This window comes from Emys orbicularis, chromosome 19 (genome assembly GCF_028017835.1).
Source record: "Emys orbicularis isolate rEmyOrb1 chromosome 19, rEmyOrb1.hap1, whole genome shotgun sequence".
Classification (NCBI taxonomy): Eukaryota; Metazoa; Chordata; order Testudines; family Emydidae; genus Emys; species Emys orbicularis.
In genome coordinates, this window is record NC_088701.1 from 20,139,555 (window position 1) to 20,157,348 (window position 17,794).

The following is a 17,794-nucleotide window of genomic DNA, read 5'->3' on the forward strand; positions in this document are numbered from 1 at the left end:
AAAGTGTGGGCCCCTTACTGAATGAGGGAGGCAACCTAGTGACAGAGGATGTGGAAAAAGCTAATGTACTCAATGCTTTTTTTGCCACTGTCTTCACAAACAAGGTCAGCTCCCAGACTGCTGGACTGGGCAGCACAGTATGGGGAGAAGGTGACCAGCCCTCCGTGGAGAAAGAAGTGGTTCGGGACTATTTAGAAAAACTGGATGAGCACAAATCCATGGGGCCGGATGCGCTGCATCCGAGGGTGCTAAAGGAGTTGGCGGATGTGATTGCGGAGCCATTGGCCATCATCTTTGAAAACTCATGGCGATCGGGGGAGGTCCCGGATGACTGGAAAAAGGCTAATGTAGTGCCCATCTTTAAAAAAGGGAAGAAGGAGTATCCGGGGAACTACAGACCAGTCAGCCTCACCTCAGTTCCTGGAAAAATCATGGAGCAGGTCCTCAAGGAATCAATTATGAAACGCTTAGAGGAGAGGAAAGTGATCAGGAACAGTCAGCATGGATTCACCAAGGGGAAGTCGTGCCTGACTAACCTAATTGCCTTCTATGATGAGATAACTGGCTCTGTGGATGTGGGGAAAGCAGTGGATGTGTTATTCCTTGACTTTAGCAAAGCTTTTGATATGGTCTCCCACAGTATTCTTGCCACCAAGTTAAAGAAGTATGGGCTGGATGAACGGACTGTAAGGTGGATAGAAAGCTGGCTAGATCGTCGGGCTCAACGGGTAGTGATCAATGGCTCCATGTCTAGTTGGCATCCGGTTTCAAGCGGAGTGCCCCAAGGGTCGGTCCTGGGGCCAGTTTTGTTTAATATCTTTATTAATGATCTGGAGGGTGGTGTGGACTGCACTCTCAGCAAGTTTGCAGATGACACTAAACTGGGAGGCGTGGTAGATACACTGGAGGGTAGGGATCGGATACAGAGGGACCTAGACAAATTAGAGGATTGGGCCAAAAAAAACCTGATGAGGTTCAACAAGGACAAGTGCAGAGTCCTGCACTTAGGACGGAAGAATCCTATGCACTGCTACAGACTAGGGACCAAATGGCTAGGTAGCAGTTCTGCAGAAAAGAACCTAGGGGTCACAGTGAACGAGAAGCTGGATATGAGTCAACAGTGTGCTCTTGTTGCCAAGAAGGCTAACGGCATTTTGGGCTGTATAAGTAGGGGCATTGCCAGCAGATCGAGGAACGTGATCATTCCCCTTTATTCGACATTGGTGAGGCCTCATCTGGAGTACTGTGTCCAGTTTTGGGCCCCACACTACACGAAGGATGTAGAAAAAATGGAAAGATTCCAGCGGAGGGCAACAAAAATGATTAGGGGTCTGGAACACATGAGTTATGAGGAGAGGCTGAGGGAACTGGGATTGTTTAGTCTCCAGAAGAGAAGAATGAGTGGGGATTTGATAGCTGCTTTCAACTACCTGAAGGGGGGTTCCAAAGAGGATGGAGCTTGGCTGTTCTCAGTAGTGGCAGATGACAGAACAAGGAGCAATGGTCTCAAGTTGCAGTGGGGGAGGTCTAGGTTGGATATTAGGAAACACTATTTCACTAGGAGGGTGGTGAAGCACTGGAATGCGTTACCTAGGGAGGTGGTGGAATCTCCTTCCTTGGAGGTTTTTAAGGCCCGGCTTGACAAAGCCCTGGCTGGGATGATTTAGTTGGGAATTGGTCCTGCTTTGAGCACGGGGTTGGACTAGATGACCTCCTGAGGTCCCTTCCAACCCTGATATTCTATGATTCTATGATTCTATACATATTTAAAGTGTAATTCTTCAGAATGGGCCCTTGCAGTATACAACTGAAGAGATGGTAAAAAACACAGTACTCCGTTCATGAACACACTCTGGGATAAATATTCTAAACCATAATCAACATGAGCAGAATACATTAAAAGCAAAGTATCTTCTTGCAAACTAAGCATTTTTTATTTGCTTATTATTTCCGAAGTGTATGATATTTACTATTGTGTTTTTCGTGTTGAAAGGCATTAATTGCTAACAGGCAAACCCAGCACTTGAAAACTCTGAATAATTTCTCTTATCCAACCAAGCCCAACTTCTCAAACACATATAAGGGTTTGATTCAAGGTGTCACATCAGGGGGGTACTTTCTCAAACTACTCTTTTCCTGCCCGACTTTGAATAAGCCACGATGACCGGACATACATCCATTAAAATCTATCACTGGATGAAGGGTCTTCACTTCTGATTCTGCTATTTATGCTCTAGGCAGATGTAGAACCTATGCAGCCTCTGAATATCAGACTTTTGGGAGAAGAGGTGGAACTGGTGGCTATGGCAGCAGAAGTCTCTATAATACAGGTGGAACGGGGAGAATTTCCTATGATTAGGGCGTCTGGAGGCTTTAGTGTTGGACATTATGGGCACTGTGGCTATGGTAGTTCACCACAAACTATGACGGTTTGTGGCAGGATATGTCTTTCTGGCTTTAGAAGACATGGCACTTTTGATGGTCTTGGTAACCATGGTGGTTACGGAATGTTTCAAGCTTATGGCAAGTTTGGCGCTCTTAGTATACCATAAGGTCCTCTTGGAAGCTCTACTGATTGCAGAAGTAATGATATCTGATGGGTGAGCACTGAGGAGAGCCTCCTGCATCCCATCTGTGTGTGTGAGCTGACCAGAGGACCATCAAGTACTAGCAGAGGAGAGGGAACAAATGAAGAACCTCAGCAACCAATTTGCCCAAGGTGAGAGCAAAACTTTATCTATATTCTATATGGCCTGTGCCAGATTTGGATCCAGGTCTGAATTTCCCCAAGTTTGTGTGTGGTTCGATCCATGGTTTCAGATTCATGCTCTTTCTAATGAAAAGTGAGCAAAATTGAGATCCCTGTTTTGTGAAAAAGCATCCGCTAGTAATTAATACGTTTTCCAACCCTTCTTTGAGATAGACCTCAAGCACCCAACAGACCCCCATGAAATCAATGGAAAGGCTCCCATTAACTTCAGTGGAGTTGGAGAACACCCACAGACCGTGCCACTGCAGAACTTAACCCAGGGGTCGGCAACCTTTCAGAAGTGGTGTGCCGCGTCTTCATTTATTCACTCTGATTTAAGGTTTTGCGTGCCAGTCATACATTTTAACGTTTTTAGAAGGTCTCTTTCTATAAGTCTATAATATAGAACTAAACTATTGTTGTATGTAAAGTAAATAAGGTTTTTAAAATGTTTAAGAAGCTTCATTTAAAATTAAATTAAAATGCAGAGCCCCCCGGACCAGTGGCCAGGACCCGGGCAGTGTGAGTGCCACTGAAAATCAGCTCGCATGCCGCTTTTGGCATGCGTGCCACAGGTTGCCTACCCCTGACTTAACCCTTTGGAAATAAATAACAATAATGTGTATGGATTACACTCCCTTGCAGTCATCCTTAAAACATCTTTAAAGCGCCGAGGACTGTATTGCAAATTTACTAGTATTGTGAATGCAGCTGGTCAAAATTTTTCCGGTAGAACAGTTTTCTGTTGGAAGATGTTGATTTGACACAATGAAATGTTTCATGGGAATGTAGCAATTTAATTGAAATTTTCAGCAGGAAATTAGCAAAATGTTTCATTTTGATAGTCAAAACAAAATGGTTTGTCCTTCTCGTTTTCACTATCATATCGTATATAATGCAATCTATCAAGTTGAAACAACATGTTTCACCCCTATCAAAAGAAACATTTCCATAAGGTCTAAATGAAATATTTCGTTCATGAAAAATTCCGAGATTTTGAATTTTTGTCTCGGATTGGGATGAAATCACATTTTGAAATCTTGGAATTTCCTCTGGGATGGAAATATGGTTTTTTGGAAAGCTATAATTGAGAATATTTATTTTAACGGAACGGAAAACAATGGCAATGTATTGTTTGTCTAAAATGGGTTAAAATAATTGTAGAAGCACAATTATGTTTTCTTAAAGAAATACGAAGCCTGGGCCTGATCCTTCTTTCCAGTATAAATGAAAGACCTGATTCTCATTTACATTAAGGCCCCATTAAACTGCTCTTTACACCAATTTTAATGTCAGGAATAGGTCCGGTCATAGCATAAGAACCTGAAAAGAATTCACTGTTTTGTGGTTTAACAAAGTATATTTAACTGTGTTATATATTTATCATTATGCTGGGGGTAGGGTAACTATCAGCATATCATTTCCATTGTTTGGCTTCCTTTGTATTTCAAACTGACAAGCTATTTATTTGAGAGGAACAAGGTTTGTGAGGAATAGCTTTTATTGGCCCAGCTTCCCTTAGTGAAAGAGAGACGCTTTCAAGCTCCACAGAGCTCTTCTTCAGGTCTGGGAAAGGTAATCAGAGTGTCCGTCAAATATAAGGTGGAACAGATTGTTAAGCATCAGGAATTCACACATGTTGCAAGACACCATTCAAAATGAAGTGGGCAATTAGCACTTCTGCAGTCGTGGGACAAAGGAGAGTTAGGGTACGTCTATACTTACCCGCTGGTTCGGCGGCAAGCAATCGATCTTCTGGGATCGATTTATCGCGTCTTGTCTAGATGCGATAAATCGATCCCGGAAGTGCTCGCTGTCGACGCCGGTAATCCTGCTCTGCGAGAGGAGTAGGTGGAGTCGACGGGGGAGCCTGGCTGCCGCTTGTGGACCCGCGGTAAGTACCTTTAAGTTTGAACCAAGATACTTCGACTTCAGCTACGTTATTCACGTAGCTGAAGTTGCGTATCTTAGTTTGAACTGGGGGCTTAGTGTGGACCAGCCCTTAGTGGGTTATAGATTGTTGCAATGAGACGTAAGTCCAATGTCTCTCTTGATTCCATGTCTAGCAGCGTTATGAATTTAAGCTCTCAGGCTCCTCTTTTGAAGGTGTTGCCTGTGACCGCAGAAGAGTTAACTGCCCACTTGGTTTTGAATGATTTCTTGCAACATATGTTCACTTCTTACGCTTAACAGTGTGTTCCACCTTGTATTTAGCGGTAACACTCTGAGTACCTTTCTCAGACCCGAAGAAGAGCTCTCTGGAGCTAGAAACCTTGTCTCTTTCATAGGCGGCGACTCTGTGGGTGCTCCGGGGCTGGAGCACCCATGGGGAAAAATTGGTGGGTGTTCTGCACCCACCGGCAGCTCCCCACCCCGCCCCCACACCCCAGCTCACCTCTGCCTCCGCTCTGCCTCTGCCTCCTCCCCTGAGCGTGCCGCCGCATCCTGCTTCTCCCCCTTCCCTCCCAGCGCTTGCGCCGCAAAACAGTTGTTTCGCATGGCAAGCCTGGGAGGGAGGGGGGAGGAGGGGGAACGCGGCGCGCTTGGGGGAGGAGGCGGGGCCAGGGGGGGATTTGGGGAGGAGTCCAATAGGGGCAGGGAGAGGTGGAGTTAGGGCAGGGACTTTGGGGCAGGGGTGGAGTCAGGGCCGGGCCGGGGGCGTGAGCTCCCACCGGCGCAGAAAAAAGTTGGCGCCTATGGTTTCTTTCACCAGCTAGTTGGTCCAATAAACAATATTACCTCAGCCACCTTGTCCCTCTCAGATCCTGGGACCAACATGGCTACAACCACCCTGCAAACAAGCTATTTATTTGTGCTCTGGAATAACAAGTATCCGCCCCCCACCCCAATTCCTGAATTAAAGAGGCCAGCTTAGCTGTCTTTCTGTTTTGTTGCTTTCAGTTCTTTCATGGATACACCATTTTTATTATTTATTAATATTATTATTGTAATATCTAGAAACCCCCAAGAAATAAAAACAACCCCACTGTGCTCGGTGCTGTACAGGGGAATAACAAAGAAGTCAGTAATTGCCCCAAAGACCGTATCATCTAAGGGCCAGATTTTTAGAGGTATTTAGGCACTTAAAGAAGCAGATCTTCAAAAGCAGCAGAGCCTTTCAATTGGAGTTAGGTACATGAATACCTTTAAAAATCCGCCCCAGGTGTCAGACAGGATGCTACGGCATGAAATGAACTGGTTTTAGCAGAAAAACACCATCCCCAGCTCCCTTCTGCTTAACCAATGCCAGACAATAGCTATTTGTAGGCATGAAGGCAAAGGCAGGTTTTCAAGACCGATTTAAAGGAGGACGAGGGGGCAGCTTTACAATTTGGGCAGGGAGCTTTTCCCATGCTTAGGGAACAGCCTGGGAAAAAGGGTTGAGGTGCTCAAGAAAGGTACAGGACAGGTAGGTGATGAAATCTGCCATTATAATTACTCCTGGATTTTGGTGTTCACGTCCGACTGCTGGAGCCGTAGAACAAGTTGCTGATGACCAAGTGGAACATCTTGCAAGAGCACGTTAGTCTGGAAAACTCTCGAGCCGTGCTGTGAGAATGACCTCTGCGGGCTGAGGAAGCCGTTTGACCGTTGGTTTAAGCAACAGAGAATGACTGGTAAGTAAAGAGCATGCCACAAAGCGGCTTGTGGATCAGCTCAAGTGGAAGAAAGAGATTATCCATCAGTTATTTTCTTCTCTCTCTGCCTGTGGCTACAGTCCTTCCTCTCTTATCCACGTTTCTTGCACCCAAGGAATTCCACAGCCGTTGCTGAGCTGTCTCTGGCTGGCATTGTTAATACGATTGACCTGCGGAATAGCATCATCTTCCATCACTAATTATACTGACCTTTCAATGAAGCAGTTTATTTTTGCTCAGTTGGTCATAGTCACTAGCAGCTCAAGTCTTCAGTCTTATTTGAAAACTCCCTGTGTTTGTTACCCCTGTAGTTCATTACCGCACTCCTAATTCTTTGTGTTCTCTATGCAGTGGTCTCGGGCTTCTTTTGCAGGTTGGAATTACATGAGAGGTTATGGGAGCTAAGCCACTTCTTCCATGCTCCTTGTGGGTTTAGCAGCATTAGCCTTCTTTTCTCTTCACTCGAGCTTGGAGCCAGATGTGTCTCTCCATCAATTTCAATTCTCCTGCAAAATTCCTAATGATGTTATCAACGCTCTGTCCACATGGGCCACTTTTCCTAAGTGGATTTGTTAGTCTTTAAGGTGCCACAAGTACTCCTCGTTCTTTTTCCTCAAATAAAATATGGCAAAAGGTAATATTAAAGATCTCAGGATTGATTCTCTACTGCAGGGGTTCTCAAACTGGGCGTCGGGACCCCTCAGGGGGTCATGAGGTTATTAGATGGGGGGTCGCAAGCTGTCAGCCTCCACCCCAAACCCCGCTTTGCCTCCAGCATTTATAATGGTGTTATAAATTAAAAACACTTTTTATATATATTTAAGGGGGGTCCCACTCAGAGGCTTGCTATGTGAATGGAGTCACCAGTACAGAAGTTTGAGAACCACTGATCTACTGCATTACTACTGTCTAGTGCCATTTTAACATAGTCAGTATCAATGGAATCACACCAATGGGGAAATGGAGTAGAGGAATCAGGCCTGAATAGTAGGTTGGAAGGGAAATGTATTGTCCACGTTTCCCGTAGTGGTTGTTGAGTCTTACAAGATCACCGTCTCTTCTCTTTCCCACCAGGGACAAGGAGGAACTCAACAGGCACATGACTACCGAGAATGAGTTTGAGGTGCTGGAGAAGGTGAGACATTCAGGTGGCTAAAGATATGAATCTGTAGATAAATACATTTCATGTGGGCATTGCAGGAGCAGTAGGTTTCGGGAGAGATTTGAATGAGAAGAGGATGATGGCTTGGTGAACAGGACTAGACTGGGCTCAGACTCAGATAATGGGAGCCACTAAGAACCTAAGACAGACCCTACCTCCCTTATTGTGATTTTTTTTTTATCACTGGTAATAGATTGCTAGATAGATTGCACCTGTTGGGGTACCATTAACACCAACTAAATATCAAGGCCCTAAAACACAAGCACCTCCCAATTGTAACAGGGGAGGGATAGCTCAGTGGTTTGAGCATTGGCCTGCTAGACCCAGGGTTGTGAGTTCAATCTTTGAGGGGGCCATTTAAGGAACTGGGGTAAAAATCTGTCTGGGGATTGGCCCTGCTTTGCGCAGGGGGTTGGACTAGATGACCTCCTGAGGTCCCTTCCAGCCTTAATGTTCTATGATTACTAACAAAGTATTCACACATAAGGCTTTTGAGTGACAAGAGTCCCCTGAAAAACCAATGTTTGCAAAAGATAAAGAAATGTTGGCATTAAAAGAGTCATAGAATGTTCTCCAACTGTTCTCCCAAATAGACTAAGTGGTACGGTCGGATAACACACATATGCTGACGTATAATATTGAAATATAAAGATGATGAATTGCTAAACAGTACGTTTAAGAGCTTTGTTAGTTATACTTTAATCATGTATAATTACTAATAGTGAATGAGTGTTAATAAGGCTAAGGCCTTGCTGGCCTGCTTGTGGTTTTGCCAGTGCTCCTCTCATGTAGATTTGCTTCAAAAGATGTTATTGCTGACAGGACAAAGGTAACATCTTGTGCTGGAAGTTTGGAGATAAAAAAATACACAAGCCTTTAATGACAAGAAGCCCTTTTGACTGGGAAAACCCAGGGGCAGGATGACCTGAAACAGACTGACAGAGAAATTGTCTAAACAGCAAAAATTGTGCACATCAACGCTTCTGCCTGCGTATTGCATGGGTTGCATAAGAAATGCGCCCAACGTGCCTAACGAAGCTAATCAGAGAGAGGCTAAGAAATATGTAATGAGGAAATACATAAGAAGACCCTGGTGGACAAGGCCCAGATTGGAGAAACACCATACCAGAAAGTGAAGGAATACAACTGAAGGACCAAACCCAAGGACCAGAGGAAGCAGTGAGCATCCTGGAGTGCAGGAGAACATCCTAGTGCTCTGGTATGAGGTGACTTGGGCCCTGTATCTATTCTGTCTTATCTGTTTATTGTCTTGCATAAATATGCATCCAGCCACTATAAGGGACAATAATTCTGTTTGAAATTGTATAAATAAAGGCAAAACCTGATTAAAACTAAAGCTGGGCAGGCTTGTGACTCAGTTTCCCACCTCACGATCTCAACACACCTCTTCCTCCCCATTAGCTTTGGAGCTGTTTGGTTTCATTCAGGAAGAAACTGCAGCATCTCTAGGACGTCTCTTAATTGGAGACGTCAAGCTTCAAAAGTCTGGTTCAAACGACTGCTAGCTTTGCCACGGCTTCCATTTTGCTCCGTGTTTGAATGGGAATCATTTTAGAACAGTGGTTTTCAACCTCTGGTCCACGGACCTCGGTCCGCAGACTAAGTCTAAGATTTCCAAAGGGGTCCATAGTTCCATTCAAAAATTTGTAGGGGTTCCCGAATGAAAAAAGGTTGAAAATCACTGGTTTAGAATACCCGTGACCTCTTTTCATGCACATGTATTACCACGTTAGAGCTGGAAGTGAAGGTGGATTTGTTGAGACAGGAGCTGGAATTGCTGAGATGCGTGTTTGAAGAGGTAAGGACTCCTCCCATTCTATCCAGATGGAAATTCAGCATCTGCTTTTCCTGAAATCGCCTTCATTTTGGGAAAATCCAGATTGCATCGACAGAATGGATTTCAAAGCTGGAATTTCTATTTTTATTAATCCACTCCTACATATGGAACTGTCAATCCCATATAAAGTTATATTGGGAATCTTCAACATTGAGCAGGAATCCACATGGTGACAAACCAACAGAAGTGGGAATAGTAGGCCCCATCCACTAGGCATGGGCCACTTTTCACCCTACGTCTGGATTAAAGGGGAGAGGACTCTATATTTCTCACAGGCAAAGCCCTTTACATTGGACTTTAGTTGCAGGATCAGAACTTGCTCAATAAAATTAGCAGCATGTTTTCTCAGGAATATGAATGAGGGGGTCTGGAGAAGGAGCTCTAACACTATCACTTGATTGAAACTTGATGCGACTTCAATTTTATATGTCTGCATATAGTGATAAACTGTGCAGTGTGCCAGGCAAATCATGTGAAATCTGCAAGCAAACTCCTTAACCGCTAGCTGACTTATAATATACCTAGAAGAATATATAATGACTATAGGGATCTGAGTTACTACAGAGAATTCTTTCCTGGGTGTCTGGCTGGTGAGTCTTGCCCACATGCTCAGGGTTTAGCTGATTGCCATATCTGGGGTCGTGAAGGAATTTTCCTCCAGGGCTGATTGGCAGAGGCCCTGGGGGTTTTTCGCCTTCCTCTGCAGCGTGGGGCACGGGTCACTTGCTGGAGGATTCTCTGCACCTTGAAGTCTTTAAACCACAAGCTGAGGACTTCAATGGCTCAGACATAGGTCAGGGTTTGTTACAGGAGTGGGTGGATGAGATTATGTGGCCTGCGTTGTGCAGGAGGTCAGACTAGAAGATCATAACGGTCCCTTCGGACCTTAAAGTCAACAAGTCTAAAAACAACTGCGCTTCAGGGACATTATGCCCCCACTCTGTATCAATCCTCCTCAATCTGGAATTGAAACGGTAAAGTGAATCCATAGTCTTAAATGCTCAGTAATTACATAAAGGGAAAGTAATACATTCCCTTTTTCTTTGACAGGTTGCCTGTTTGCAAACAGCCATTTGTGATGCTGAGCAGAATGGAGATTGTGCCCTTGCAAAACGCCCTACAGAAGTCCAAGGATGGGCTGGCATGCATGCTACGGGATTACCATGAGCTGCTGAATGTCAGGTTGGTCCTGGATATTGAGATTGCTACATACAAGACATGGCGGGAAGGAGAAGAAAAGAGGCAGGAGCATAGTACCTGTAGGTACTGTGTATAGTACTCAACATTTCAATGATCCCACTTTGTATTCAATGAGAATACAATTACTGTAATCATCAGAAGATATAGAACAAGTAATATTGCCATATACCAATACAGGAAGCTGTGTTGCTCCAAGATTATGTATGCTCGGATTTTCAAAGGAACCTAAGGGATTTTCATGCTCAACTCCCACTGAATTTCAAATGGAAGTTGGGTGCCTAATTCACTTAGACACCTTTGAAAGTCCCAGCTGTAGAATATGTCTCATACTTAGGCTAGGTCTACACTACCCGCCTGAATCGGCGGGTAGAAATCGACCTCTCGGGGATCGATTTATCGCGTCCCGACGGGACGCGACAATCGATCCCCGAATCGACGTTCTTACTCCACCAGCGAAGGTGGGAGTAAGCGCCGTCGACGGGAAGCCGCAGAGGTCGATTTTGCCACCGTCCCTACAGCGGGGTAAGTCGGCTGCGATACGTCGAATTCAGCTACGCTATTCGCGTAGCTGAATTTGCGTATCTTAAATCGACCCCCTCCTGTAGTGAAGACGTAGCCTTAGATGAATTTCTAAAGAAATTAGGTCTTATCTAATGCAGCTCCTTAGTAACACAGCCGGTTTATGGGATAATTTGTTTCTTTGTTTCCCCCCAACAGGATATGTTCAAGGAACACCGTGAGTGTAGGTATGTAAACTGTTGAGGATTGTGGGATAATCAATCTGGTTCTGGCTCTTCAGGTAGAGGATCTAACTCTGGATATGGAAGCTATGGCTCCTTAAGTGGGGGAACGCACTCCAGAAGTTTAGGAGTCCGCCCCAAGAAGGGTTGTCAGCTCTGTAGGTAGGTGTTACATCCCCGAAGGCGCAGACTGGTCTCCACCTGGAGGGTTCAGCTCCAGAAGTGGAGAATTGAGCTCCAGAAGTGGGGGTTACAGAGCCAGAGGTAGAATCATCCCTCAAGATGAATACATACCCAGGATCCCACATGGGCATGTACAGCTGGGGCTTCACGGCTATTTTTAGCCACTCCAGGTAGGTTAAAGCTAGCGCAGCTGCCATCACACCTGTGATGCCATCACACCTGTGATTGCAGTGTAGACAGGCCCTCTGTTGCTTTCTATAAAGGCATCGTCTGTGGTACTGAACCACCTTTCTGTGGGCCTGCTAGGGAGGATGCATTGTCTCTGGGTTGTCTTACACTAGCAAGTTTATAGATCAATCTCTTTATACTGTACCAGGAAACGTCTCTTGATAGCACCTTCCTAAGTGGTTTGGAAAGTAAAGCTATAGGCTGGAGATGGGATGGGATTGTGAAGAGTGTCTCTCTGTCGATGGGACGCTGGGTCCTTGTCCTTAAAAGTATATAGGCACCTAATCCCCATTGATTTGTATGGAAATTAGGCGCCTAAATACTTTTGAGGATCTGGACCCTAGGTACTAAAGTTGTTTACGATCTGTTTACCATACAAGGAGTAACAAGAGAAAGATATCTCAATTGTCAAGCCACATTTTGTTTGTACCAAAGAGCGCTTAATGTGGCATCCTAGCAGCAAAACTCCTCATTCTGTTGTCCTTCACTGTGTGATGTATTTCATGTACTTTTTATGTGTATAAAATTGTAACATCATTTTGCTGATTTTTAAAAGCTCTAAACTCCTGCTGTGCCTCCAATAAACTGCATGTAGAATTCATGCTTTGTCTCCGATTTTGTTTTTAACTAAACTTTCCAGAAGATCATGTCCGTCGTATCTACTCTCCAGACTGAAAAGGTACCATGACTTGTCTTTGTATGTACTGTAAGATTTTCAAAAGCAGCTAAAAATAAGGTATCCAACTGCCACTGAAACCCAATGGCTGGACTACATGTCCCATGAAGCACCATGGTCTCCCCTCTTACTGAGCTACAGCTGTGCATCATGGAAATCTCTGGATGCAATGCATTATGGGAAAGGTAGTCCAGTCTCTCCATAGAAGGAGAATGTGGGCAAGAGGCAGCCAAATGGTAGATTGATGGACTCATAGATTCCAAGGCCAGAAAGGACTATTGTGATCATCTCGTCTGACCTCCTGTAGAGCGCAGGACAGAGAACTTCCCTTAATAATTCATAGAGAAGATCTTGTAGAAAAACATCCAATCTTCATTTAAAAACTGTCATTGATGGAGAATCCACCACAACCATGGGTAAATTGTTGCAATGACTGATTACTCTCACGGTTAGAAATGGACTCCTTATGATCAGTCTAACTTCAATTTGCAGCCATTGGATCATGTCCTACTTTTCTCCGCTAAATTGAAGAGCCCGTCATTAATTATTTGTTCCCCATGTACATATTTATAGATATGTAGATACTTACGTAACTCCCAGGAGACATTGCTGCAGCATTTCCAAAATTGTCAGGTTTTGGGTATGTTATGATGAAAAGTTGAAATTTTCCCAGAAAAACAGTGTTGATGGAAAATTCTTACCCAGCCCTAGCTGTGTGGTTGATTAACATTTCAAATTCCATGAGATTTGCTCAGCTCTAAGTGCAACCTGCATTGCTACCCTCAGGGCCCGATTTCCAATTAGGCATAGTTGGCACGTGCCTAGGGGCACCGGCGTTTTAGGGGCGCCTTACCGCTCTAAAACTGTGTGCAACATAAAGGTCAGCTGTAGGCACAGGGGGCGCTGAAGATGCTGTGCCTAGGGATGTATAAGGTATAAATCCAGCCCTGGCTCCTTTTTGTATGTCCCGCTCATATCTTGGCACTAACCCGCAAATGCCACATGGTTACTGGGTAAATACTAAATGAAGCAGACAGTGGATGTAGGCCCTGACCTGACCAAATGAGCCAAAAGACCTTTCAAATTCCTGTGCACAAAAAGCATGCTGACAAAGAGAACTGAAGAGTGAGTTATTTAACCTGGGAACCATTTCAGAAAAAATTCAGGATAAGGGGGGCAAAGTGGTGTCAGCATATAGAACATCCTATGCCATTATGGTATATTCTGAAGTGGAAGATGTAATGGAGCATATAGACCTTTGTAAAGTAGGAGGGGAGGACCACAAACCAAGATCTGGAGGGGCAAATGCCCTCCTATGTCCCATAGCAAGTGATGTTACAGGGACGAGAAGCTGGATATGAGTCAACAGTGTGCCCTTGTTGCCAAGAAGGCTAATGGCATTTTGGGCTGTATAAGTAGGGGCATTGCCAGCAGATCGAGGCACGTGATCATTCCCCTCTATTCGACATTGGTGAGGCCTCACCTGGAGTACCGTGTCCAGTTTTGGGTCCCACACTACAAGAAGGATGTGGAAAAATTGGAAAGAGTCCAGCGGAGGGCAACAAAAATGATTAGGGGTCTGGAGCACATGACTTATGAGGAGAGGCTGAGAGAACTGGGATTGTTTAGTCTTCAGAAGAGAAGAATGAGGGGGATTTGATAGCTGCTTTCAACTACCTGAAAGGGGGTTCCAAAGAGGATGGATCTAGACTGTTCTCAGTGGTAGCAGATGACAGAACAAGGAGTAATGGTCTCAAGTTGCAGTGGGGGAGGTTTAGGTTGGATATTAGGAAAAACTTTTTCACTAGGAGGGTGGTGAAGCACTGGAATGGGTTACCTAGGGAGGTGGTGGAATCTCCTTCCTTAGAGGTCTTTAAGGTCAGGCTTGACAAAGCCCTGGCTGGGATGATTTAGTTGGGATTAGGTCCTGCTTTGAGCAGGGGGTTGGACTAGATGACCTCCTGAGGTCCCTTCCAACCCTGATCTTCTATGATTCTATGATTCTATGCCCTTGCTCACTAATATGAACTGAATTTACCATGGGCAAAATATAAAGGTAAATGAGGACTAAAGATGGGTGCTTCTCTGTAGTGCTTTTGAGAAAATGGCGCCATATTATTGACTATCTGGAGATTATTAAGTATCCCAATTCCAAATAGACGTTGTCTTGTAACAGAGAGATTGGCACCTCCATAGAGAATTGGGTGAATGACTGATCTGGCCGTTTGGTGGCAGCTCTGAAGAAATGAAATGTTCCGTTTGAAATGAATCTGAAATGTTTGGTGAATTGAGAAGGTCTGTTTCAGAGTGAGGATTCGAACCTGGGTGTCTCACCTGCCATTAAAGGGTATTAACTACTGGGGTAATAAGGGTATTACTAGTAAGGGTAATAAGGAAGGGGGGGAATAGTAGCAGTTGCAACACCACCACCGTCTCCTCCTCCCCCTCTGTTTTAGACTAGATGAAACTATTTGTGTCAAATTTGTGAAGAGTTTCAGGTCAAACAAAACTGCATTTTTCATTGAATAACCAATTTGTCTAAAATTTGTTGTCAGCTCTTCCTGCATCTACCATAGTCAGTGTGTCCTGAAAAGACCTAAGAGTCATAGAGGAGAAAGCTTTTATTCTATGTCAATTCTTATACCGCCTTCCAGTAGTGCATTAGTCAACATAACTAACATCTGTCACATGTAGTTCGTTCTCTTTCTGATCTTCTCCCCTCACCTATCCCCGGGGATAATTGTGTGGTTTTGTTTTGAGAGGGGTTTGTTTGATAGATCTCTGTAATGAGAAGATTGACAAGTTGACGGGGCTGTGACGGGGAGACGAGATGGATTTGAGTCAGAGATGCTTAGTACAAAGCAGTCTTTGAAGCCATGCCTTCAAATTACCTGTCATCAAAGTAGGTATGGGGTGAACCAACGGTTGGATTTCACAGAGGCTTTGTGAGACAACTTAATGGAAACTTTCTGTTCCCTTTCCAAAGGAGCCACTGAATCTGCCAAGCCTCAAAGCAGAGAGTGTAACACCAGAACTGTTACCTAGCAATAATGTTAATCAAGAAATGGCTGGGTATCCTTGATATAATATTTTGGGGGAGATGGTCACAACTGAAAAGGATCTTAATATCTGGATTCAATATTTGAAGCTAAATTCCCATAGGAACACTTGAGTGACTCAGGCCTTGTCTAAACTACCACTTACTTTGGTATAACTTATATCACTCAGGGGTGTGAATAATCCACCCCCCTGAGCGATGTAAGTTACACCGACTTAAGTGCCTGTGTGGACATGGCCTGAAATACTCATGGAGGGATAGTTGTTGTGCTGACGGGAGAGTGCTCCCTCATCGGCATGGAGCATTTTCACCAGACATGCTACAGCCGATGTAGCGCTTATAGTGTAAACTAGCCCTCAGTGGGAATAGTGTTTAGGCTCCAATTCAGCAAAGCACTTAAAACATTTTCCTAACTTTAAGCAAGTTCTTGAGTCCATCCCTATTCAGCAGCTCATGCTTAACTCCTATGGAACTCAAGCGCATGCTTTAAGTTTAGCATGTGCTTACATGTTTTGCTGAATAAGGATGGAGTTAAGTAAATGCTTAAAAGCTCTGCTGAATCAAGACCAGTCTTACAGCCTGGTATTCACATCTCACCAATGAAGAAGAAAAAAATCATACATGTACTGTAGTTCTTCAAAGATGCTAGTCAGCAAGGATACAGAACACATGGAGGCAAAACCAGAAAGTACATTAAAGAAAAATGTGGCTTCAGAATTTTACTAGTTCTGAGCGTATGAGGATAAATAAATAGATATAAAACACTATTAAAACGCGTCCTTCAAAAAATGACCTTGCATAAACTTCAAAGGAGTAAATATTTCACACAGTGCTCAGGGCTTGGATCACATGACTTTTATGAGACAGCAGTTAAAAACCTGAAGTGCCGCCTTCAGATGTTTCCTCTAATGTACCAGCAGAGCAATCTAAAATCAGAGTCACTTGTGAGCATATGAGGAAGGAATCAAATGTTGAACCATATACTGGGAACTTGCAGCTCAGAGTAAAAAATGCGGCACATGTAGAAAGATATAAGTAGGCTTGGAATGATTCAATGTTTATTGGTAAATGTCAATAAACATTGATTTCCCTGCACACACACACAGACTGACAACAATATTTCCATCAATAATATGACAATATAGGTATAGGTGAAGTAAGCAAAATGCTATTTGAGAACTTATTGGAGTTTGATGTAAGGATGTTTACTTGGTATAGTTTGACATACGAGGTGGACAGTTTGTGTTTTAATGGTTATAAAGCTTTAACGTTTTGAATCTCAGTGAATACGGTCATTAAATAATTGTCCAACCCCACCATTGTCTGACCCTCATCTCCATGTCCCACAACTCTGAACATGTACGTTGATAAAACTAGAAAAAATGCTTAAAATACATAAGTTCATGCAACCGTGAAAATTTAAATTGATAAATATCTAAAAAAGATTAGAAATAAAGATCGATATTATCTGTTGAAATTATTAAAAAAAATAAAAATGGATTCTGCCAAGCTTAGAAAATATATGGAGATATACCTATCTCATAGAACTGGAAAGGACCCTGAAAGGTCAACAAGTCCAGCCCCCTGCCTTCACTAGCAGGACCAAGTACTGATTTTTCCCCAAATCCCTAATTGCTCCCTCTCAAGGACTGAGCTCACAACCCTGGGTTTAGGAGGCCAATGCTCAAACCACTGAGCTATCCCTATGAGTTATGGGAGCAGAGACCCCAGCTCATGGAAGGTAGGGAATTGGGAACCTTTTTATCACTTTAGGTCTAGTTTGATGGCATGATACAGAGCTTGTTAGAGATAAAGGGCAGATGATGTTGCGATTCAAAGCCAGGGTGGTAACATTTCTACTGACTGCACTCAATCTGTTTTCACAGTCAACACCCAAAAGTCCTATACAACGATTGTGCCAAAACTCTACTCGGAAAAACAAAGGTGTTTCTGAATTTTTCCCTTTCAAGTTACTGACATGAGCTTCAGCTACTTAGGAATTCCCTTGATTATAATTACATTCAATACTTTTGAAGTTAATTTCATCCAGCTGATTAAGTTTGTACAGCAAGATCTACAGGACTGGAAAAATAATTACATTATCTAGATAGGATGTACAAACCTTCTGAGCATGGTTTTTCCTTAATAACACGTCTTCGTTGCCTATACACACGCCCATTGAAATGTTCAGAAAATTCAAAGTCCCTTTAAGGATTTTAATTGAATGACACAAACCCTCTCATTAAAGAAATTACAATAATTTAATGTCAAAGGGGTGTGGCATGCAGAGCAAGGGAAAAAA